This window comes from Procambarus clarkii, chromosome 41, assembly GCF_040958095.1.
Source record: "Procambarus clarkii isolate CNS0578487 chromosome 41, FALCON_Pclarkii_2.0, whole genome shotgun sequence".
Classification (NCBI taxonomy): domain Eukaryota; kingdom Metazoa; phylum Arthropoda; class Malacostraca; order Decapoda; family Cambaridae; genus Procambarus; species Procambarus clarkii.
This window is the reverse complement of record NC_091190.1, coordinates 20254755-20263982: the sequence shown is the minus strand read 5'-3', so window position 1 is coordinate 20263982 and position 9228 is coordinate 20254755. Positions and strand designations below refer to the sequence as shown.

The 9228-nt window shown below is 42.7% G+C and overlaps 1 long non-coding RNA gene across 1 annotated transcript; it reads left to right on the top strand.

Moving 5' to 3' along the window:
• The first annotated feature begins 878 nt into the window (after positions 1 to 878).
• On the top strand, positions 879 to 3889 carry LOC138373301 (uncharacterized). The gene is made up of 2 exons (XR_011231138.1): positions 879 to 2388; positions 2893 to 3889. It is a non-coding gene; the product is annotated as an uncharacterized lncRNA (long non-coding RNA).
• Positions 3890 to 9228: the final 5339 nt, after the last annotated feature.

Below are 9228 nucleotides of genomic sequence, written 5' to 3'. Positions count from 1 at the left end.
TCATTGCAATCAATCTTATATTGTTTCTGCTGTATTGTGCCTACCAATTTTTGTCAACTACCATTCAAGCTGTCATTGCAATCAATCTTAGCTACCTATGTGCTTTAATATACTGTACCTACAATTTTCTCTCATCTTCTTTTTTTCATTTAATGTAATCTGTTATCATTTTTTTTGTCTATAAATTTTGCAAGTATTTATCTCCTTAAAATTTTCTTAGATTAAGGACCTGCCCGAAACGCTGCGCTTGCTAGTGGCTTTACAAGACTGTAATTACCATATTTGTATCCTCACATTCCTTATGTACATTCTTGTATATGCATAAATAAATAAATAAATAACTTGGTCTTTGTAAGGAATCTTGGCCCCCCCTTCTATGCTTGACCCCACTGGGGTAATCATAGGTAGGGGGTCCCTATTGCCGACGTCATGTCACGTGACACCCCTGCGACAAATAAGGAAAATTTCACCTGATTGGCCCATGACCCCGAGACAGAAAGAGAATTTTTCTACTCGGCTCCTGATTGGTCAAAAAATCGCGCCCCGTTCTCACCGCTCACCCTCTGACCATTACAGAAAATGGAGCTGTGCAAAGGGCTCCCTGTACTATTCAGTCATAGCCTCATTAAAGTACTCCAAAAACTTCTATATTCGCTTTCAACTGTGTTTCTTGGTTTGAATCTATTGAACATTCACCCTCTGATCTATTCATAAGTAGGATTGCATTGCATTGATTGCAATGACAGCTATTCATTGTGTACATCTTTTTCCCTATTTTATATGGTCACTGCTTGCATCACAAGCGGGGATGTTTCTGGCGGGGGAGAAAGAAACAATTGCGCAGCGCGTCCCGCGGCGTTGCGCGGGCAGTCCCTGTTTACTCGGTCTCGCCCGCTTACTTCCGCATTCTTCCACCCCATTCTACGTTATCGCCTCTCGCTTTTGGGCCTATGTCCTTTCTCAGACCGGGTTGTGTGCCGTCCAGCGCGCCTCGGCGACGTTATCTTTTCTTCGGCCCTCTGTCATTTCCGCCCCCCCCCCCCCAGCCGTGCGGGCTCGCCTGTGGGAAACGTCCCCTTGGTTCCTCCTACGTCTGCGTGTCTGTTAAATCTGTTATTGTTGGACTCGCAATTTGATTTGTATTTATTACGGCAAATTTTTCTCCCGCAATTTACTCTTTGTTTATGTTTCACGTTCAATTTGTTATTAAGGGACTATCAATTAGGATTTGTATTAATCTATTGCTTTGCCTCTCTGCCTTTAAGTTAATTTCAGCTAAGGTACGCTAGTTGCAGTGCATTCGGGTGGGGCCCCCCCCCCCCACAATTTTTTTTTTCCTCCGGTTATTTCGTCCTATTACACTCGTTTCCCTCTTTATATATTCTGATTATTGTGCATTATATTTGACCTCCCATTCTTCATCGTATCGACAGTACATTAAGGTACATTTGGATGCTACCGAGAAGTTTAGCATGGCCTCGCGCACGGTGTCAGGCAAAAAACTGGCCATTCGGCCTTCCTTTCGGCAAGCTCAAGCCAGTCAGTTAGCATGACGTCGGCCAGCTTGTGGTTGGCCAGCGCAGCCAGCATGCTGTTGGCCATAGGTCGCTAACGTTCTTTGGCATCCGGCCTTCTGGGCTATTTTACTCTTGTTCCTTCGCCATTGTTGTTTCCTACTACGTATTAGTATTCTATTTAATTTTACCTCATCTATCATTAGGTTAGGGGCCCCTTACCTCCAACCGCTATTCCTTCCACTGCGCTCTGCCCGCTTGGCGCTCACTGCCGGTTTCTTCTGTTCCCTTTATTCGCAGCCACGACAAGCCGGAACCCCCCCCCCCTTCACACCCTACTGCGGCGAGGAAGAGAACGCGAGACGGATATTCCTCTGATCACCATCAACGCACGCAGCGGTGCCGGGATGCAGCCGCCCAGGGCCTACGTTAATACTATTATCTTCTCTTTATTTGCTGGGCTATATGGCAGTATTAATATTATTCCGTACCGTTACTGTCATTCCAGTATTATTTTATTAAAATATAAATTGTTATTATGGTTTGGCGTTGCTTTCTTAATTTCTTCCATTCTGCGGCACTTGCCGTCATCTGTTATTTACGATATTACATTGTATTCTTCATTGTACGATTATTTACGACATTGTATTCTTATTATTATCCTTATTACAGTTACTGAATGGCAGCTCCCTGCCGTCGATTTCACTTTGCTCCTGTTCTAAAGATGTTGCCGAAGTTCACGGCGTACTAGCTGCGGCTCGCAGACGCTCATTGACAACACAAGACTACACTCAGCGGCCACTCAAGGCAGACTCCTTGGCTTCTATCCAGCCCAATCACCCGTCTGGAGGCAGAGATGGGATAGAGACCAAGGGTAATGTTCCCCGCTCACATTCTACATCCGATTAGGACACAAGCATGTTATAGATTTGGCTTTAAGAATTGGTTCTTATTCCATTTTATTGTTTATGTATATGTTGCTTAGTTGTTATACCCTTTCTTGGTATATGTATTGTTTATATTCAAGATTTATAGTGTTTCGTCTTACCCTGTTATAGTTGCTTTGTGCCTCCTTGCTGTTCTCCTCCCGGTTTTCTCCCACCTTTGCTCTTAGCAAAGGTACTTCCCCATTCCGTTTGCTGGAAGATTCTTAGATTTGTTAGCCCCCCCTTCATTGCTACAGTATAATTATTCGGATGCTCTTTATTCATCCAGGATTGTTAATTAAGGTTTCTCTTAATTCCTGCTGCCGGGCTCCCTCCCCCGTTTTTCGTCTCCGTATTGATTCAGCTAGGGTTTCCCTCTCGTCTGTGCTCTTGCCTGTCACGATATCACTGCACGCCGCTTCTGCCCACCCTTACTGCCTTATATCTTTCAGCCCGGGGGAGGTGAGCTACGCGACAAAAAATCGACGCACGCTCCGACTGGACCAGGTATCGCTTACATGGTCAGGAATCAACACTCTTCGGATCCTACAAGCACAGATCCTACAAGCGCTCCTGTCACCAGGCGAGATTTCTCCAGGATCCTACGCGCTGCCCTCTCGGCGCTAGGCTTGACTTCAGATGACTACGCTCCGCACCCAGCTGTCTCGGGACGGGCTCGCCACATCAGAAATAATGGCAAACGGCAGGCGGAAGAGTATAGTGCTCACATCCTACGTCAGACGGGACGTTGTTGCTCTGCTACATGGAGTGCCTCACGCGGCCAGCTGGCACTCGCCCTTCGGGGGGGGGGTCCGGCCGCTGGCCTGCGGTGGGGGTGCAGCGCCGGTCCCCAAGTGTCCCGCTGTCCGCAGCTAATACTTTGCCCAGTCTAGGTGCTAGTAAGCCCTACTTGTAGTCACACCCCCTTCTCCTTATCCATTAGGTCTTTTACGGCCTCTTGGCCGGGTACATTACGTGTTATGTGGTCTCTCACTTATTAGTTATTCTTTGTGTCCTGCCTGTTATATCCTAGTGTTATATAATTACTACACATTTGCACTCGGCCTTAATTCTAGTACCAGTTAACCTTTAGGTTTCTGCAGAACTAGTTTCCATGTCACTATAGGCTAAGGTCTCATACTTACTACGGGTGTACCTTTTAAGTTAAATCTAGTCCTTGGAATTGTTACTGTTAATTCTTACTTTATATATTTACTTTATATATTTACTTTATATATTTTAATATAAACGTTATATATTCCTTAAATTATATTTGAAACTTTGTATATTTACATGTTCATTATTAAGTTTTATATAATATCAACTTTGTTAAGTCTATAATATAAACCGTGTTTAATATAAACTTTATATAATTACTTACTTTATGTGAACTTTATATATTTACATGTTCTGCAGAATTTAATCTTCAATAAACTTTAACGCCCCATACTGCCAGTATCTTTCTCCCCCTGGTCAGAAAAGCTTATTTCTACCTTGTTATTTGCCTTTCTTACCTTGTTTTTCCTGCAATCAGCTTTTTTTATGCAGACAAGTATAGACCCTGAACTTAACCTCTTATCCACTAACTATGACAATTATCACTTTAATGATCTAAATTGCAGATATTTTGCAGCACATGATGTAAACAATGTATTAACTCATAATCACAATATCTCTGTAATCAATTTGAACGTTAGATCCCTAGGTAAACACTTCGATGATGTTAGTGCCTTGATTGAAGCTATTGACAACAAATTCTCTTTTATTATACTTACTGAAACATGGTTGAAAGAGGATACTACTCAGCTCTTTAACATGCCTAACTACTCAGCAATTCACAACTGTCGTCAAATTCAGAGAGGTGGTGGCACTGCTCTTTACTACCACCAAGAACTAACATGCTTAAAAGAAATTAGAACCAGAGACTGCTATGGGGAGTATATCTTCGCCAGCTTCAGAGTCAAGGGTGCCGAGTCTGTCCTGACTGTGGGTGCAGTTTATAGAATTCCTAACACTGATGTGTCCGAATTCAACTCAAACCTTAGAAATCTAATACTTGATAACAGACTGAACAAAAACCACCTAATTATCGCAGGGGACTTTAATATTGACCTCTGCGAGCTTGAACACCCCACTGCTGTTAGCTTCCTCAACTGTATGAATTCCTGCTTCCTCATACCCTTAATCACTAGACCTACTAGAATCACTGATAGCACTGCCACGACGCTCGATCACATCTGGACAAACATAACCTCTCCGCTTACTTCAGGTATAATCACCGATAGCACTACAGATCATTACCCCACATTTCTCTTAACTAACATTAGCAAACCACCTCTTGAGTCAAGAGTGATACGTTTTAGACTACACAATGAAACTGCTATAGACAATTTTATAACTGCTGCTGATAATGTCAACTGGGAGTCCGAGTTAGGTAACATAGTGGACATCAACCTTGCAGTACAATCTTTTCTTCAAAAAACTCTTAGCCTTTATAATACCCACTGTCCTATGCTTACAAAACAAGTCACAACCAAAAGGCTTAACAATCCCTGGCTTACAAAGGGAATACTTAAATCTATTAATCAAAAACATGACCTTGAGAAGAAGTATAGGTTAGGAATTGTCTCCAAAGAATTCTCAAAGAATTACTCATTATTGCTGTCTAAGATAATTAGACGAGCCAAAACTAAATACTACGAAGATAAATTTACCCAAATAAAGAGCAACATTAAACAAACTTGGAGAACAATTTCTCAAATATTGGGATCAAAGAAGTCTTTAAATAACAAACCGACTCTCCTGTCTAATAACGATGGTCAGCTTTCAGCCTCTGATTCTGCTACTGAGTTCAATAGGTTCTTCTCTTCCATTGGTTCATCCCTTGCAAATGATATTCCATCTTCCAGTACAGACATTAATGACTATCTTTCAGGTAACTATCCACAGTCTCTGTACCTAAAGCCTATTAATTCCACTGACGTCAATGAGATAATCCTTTCCCTTAAAACCAAGTCTGGTGCCCTTGAGGAGATACCAACTTTAATTTACAAAAAAGCCTCCAGATCTTTAGCCCCTGCTATTGCTTTGCTCTTCAACAAGTCACTTGAACTCCAAACCTTCCCAGATATTCTAAAAAAGCGAGAGTAACGCCTGTCCACAAATGTGGTAATCTCACAGATGTTAACAACTACAGACCTATATCTATCCTGCCAAACTTGTCAAAAATTTTTGAAAAACTAATCTATAAGCAGCTTTACTCATATCTAGCCAAACTCAATATACTTAGCCCTTGCCAATATGGCTTCAGACCCAAAAAAAGCACTAACGATGCACTTATTAGTATGCTTAACTCGATTCATACAGCTCTTGATAAAAATGAGTTCTCTGTTGGGTTGTTTGTGGACCTGCGTAAAGCTTTTGACACTGTCAACCACCAAAACCTTCTTCTTAAATTACATCATTATGGAGTCAGAGGACACTCCCTACAATACCTCAAATCCTACCTTACTGACAGGCTCCAATATGTTTCTGTGAATAACACAATTTCTCCCACCCTACCCATCAACATTGGTGTTCCCCAGGGCAGCATACTTGGCCCTCTCCTCTTTCTCATCTACATTAATGACCTTCCAAATGCCTCCCAACACCTCAAACCAATTCTATTTGCTGACGACACAACCTTCATTTACTCCAGTCCTGATCCCCTTGCTCTAAATGCCACAGTAAATACTGAGCTAAATAAAGTCCATCTGTGGCTAACTGCCAACAAACTCACCCTTAACATTGACAAAACCTTTTATATTCTGTTTGGCAATAAATCCTCTAATCAAATAAATCTCAAAATAAACAATACCCAAATTTGTAACAAATTAGATGGCAAATTCCTTGGCATTCTCATTGACCACAAGCTTAATTTCCAGGGACACATTCTAAACATATCAAAAAAAAGTTTCAAAAACCGTGGGCATTCTTTCTAAGATCAGATATTATGTACCACGCCCTGCCCTGGTGACTCTCTATTACTCCCTTATCTATCCATATCTCAACTATGGTATTTATGCTTGGGGCTCTACTACCCAAAATCACTTACGTCCTCTAATTACTCAACACAAAGCTGCTATTAGGACAATATCCAATTCTGGCCCCAGACATCACTCGGTACCCCTACTTAAATCTCTGAATATGTTAGACATTAAGTCACTGCACATTCTCTCATGTGTATTATACATATATAAAACGCTAAACTATAATGCCAATCCTGATCTCAAAAGCTTCATAGAAGGTTGTATCAGAACCCATGAGCATCACACCAGAAATAAATACAGTTTTGATATTCCTAGATTACGACTTAATCAAACTAGAAATGCTCTACAAATCAAGGGGCCCAGAATGTGGAATGACCTTCCCAACCATGTTAAAGACTGTACCTCTCTCAACCAGTTTAAGTTAAAAGCGAAGCTATACCTAATAAATTCCCTGTAACCTACCTTACCCTTCTATTGTCAACCAATGTCTGTTTTTTTCTTTAAAGAGCGCTGTTTGTCGACATAATTGTATTTGTGCTGCTTTTTCATCTATGTTTTCATTTCTTGTTTTCATTCTACTCATTATGCTCAATTAGTATTAAGCTTGTCATTTAAGTTTATCATGCCCGAAACGCTTTGCGTAATAGTGGCTTTAGGCATAGTATGTACTAGCTATACCTATAAGTTAAACAATCCTTGTAAATATTTATTGTATGTATGTACCTTACCTAAATAAAATTGTATTGTATTGTAGGAGCCCCCAAATTGATACCATAGTACTCTGGTCACACCCCCGGCCCAAATCGTGAATTTTGCTCATGCCATTAAAATACTCCAAAAACGTTTATATGCCTTTCACCAGTGTATTTTTTGGTTTTCATCTATTGAACATTCATCCTCGGTACCTCCCATAAGTAGAGACCCACTTCTTGAGGCCTTAGACTCATCTTAAAAGCAAAGCGACAAAAAGTGAAAAAACAGGTTAGGATAGGGCACCAGTTCCTCAGTTACACCCTGGGTGGTGGGCCCTGGGTACCCCTGGGGGGAATGGACCACCCCACCCAGCCAGCCAGCCAGCCAGCCAGGTGCGCGCCGAGAGTGTCCTGACCCGACCACTTGAAAAGTTTTTTTCACGATTTGGCCCGCCGGGGTCGAGTCGGCATGGAAGTGCGCAACCGTTTCTGAAAATCAATTCACGATTTGTCTCCTTTTACACTACAATATATATATATATATATATATATATATATATATATATATATATATATATATTCATTATTTACTATACTAATTTATAGTATTACTATTCATTTTTTATTCCCTTATCGTTCATTATTAATTTAATATGGGTCTGGGAGTTCTGTTTAGTATTTTCGACCACTTCTACATGGCACTTTCAACATTATCTCTGTTATTTTACTATAATATTATATTAATTATTTTACATTTACGGATCCCTAGCCTTACTGGTGTCCATTTCACTTTGCCTCAGATCTACAGATCTTGTTGAAGTTCTTGGGGTACTGCTGCTCGCAGAATGCTCATTGACACTCCAAGACTGAACTCATCGACGCCTCTTAAGACAGTTTCTTAGGCTAACTATTCAGCTCTAGCATGCATTCTGTGGCCAACATACGATGGAGATCACTGTAATGGACTCGGTTACCATCCTTATAATTTGTTGTATTCGTGTCGCTCCGGACACAAGCATGTTGCAGTTACGCCTTAAAGATCTGTTTCTTATACTTCTTTCCCCTTAGTTTTGCTCTAGATACTCCTATCCTCTGTGGCAGTGTTCCTTTTCAGAGTTTTTCCTCGGGGTATCATCCTGGCTTTATCTATTAATGACAGTTGCCCAGTTTGCTTCCGGAAAATGTCCCCCTCTTACAAACTAATTCCAGCAGTACCCTTAAGGGGTAGGTTCCTTGCCTGTCACGTTCCTACTGCATGCCCACTTCTGCCCACCCTTACTGCCTTAATACTTCCAGAACCGACTACGGAAGGCGCACAAGGTACACCATTGATGAACGAGGAAAAAGGGATGGAGCCCGTGGGCAGACTACTGTACCCATGAAGTCGACACCACCCTCACCGCCGTGGGACGGGCCGCTGCGACAACGACGGACACGGGGTCGACCCTGGGGAGACGCACTCGGTGTGGGCGGCTTCCCACTTCCCACACCCGCCCTGGGGCCAGCCTTACAGGATTGGTCCCTGTGAAGGCGGGCTCCAGCGATGACCAGTTTTACGACATCGTGCACAGCGCCCCTACTCAGGTGTACAATCCCTGCTGTACGATCACCTCACAAGGACATTGCATGGGGGGTCCACCTTATCTCTATGCTCTGGATCGTCGCGATGAAGCCCCGTTGGCCTCACCAAGGACGCTGTTTAACTTGCAGCATCTGCCTAGTAGAACCGGTTTGATACCTTTTTCAGTCAGGAGGAACCCGGCTGTTTTTAATGCCCTCTTCTGGGATGCGGGCACTGTCACAGAAACGAGTGGCCATATTCCTAGTTAAAGGTTGGCGAGAAACACTCGCCTCGCAAGGTCTAGTTGGTGGGCTCTCGCCGTGATGGCGCTCCGTTGGCCTCGTCAAGGAAGCTGTTTCACTTGCAGCATCTGTCTAGTAGACCCCGTTTGATAACTTTTTCAGTCAGGGAAACCTGTCACGGGCACGGTTACAGCCACAGTGCAAGTAGTCACATTCCTAGTTACAGCGGCCAGCCGCCGCTCGCCCTTCGGGGTTGGGGGTTCTG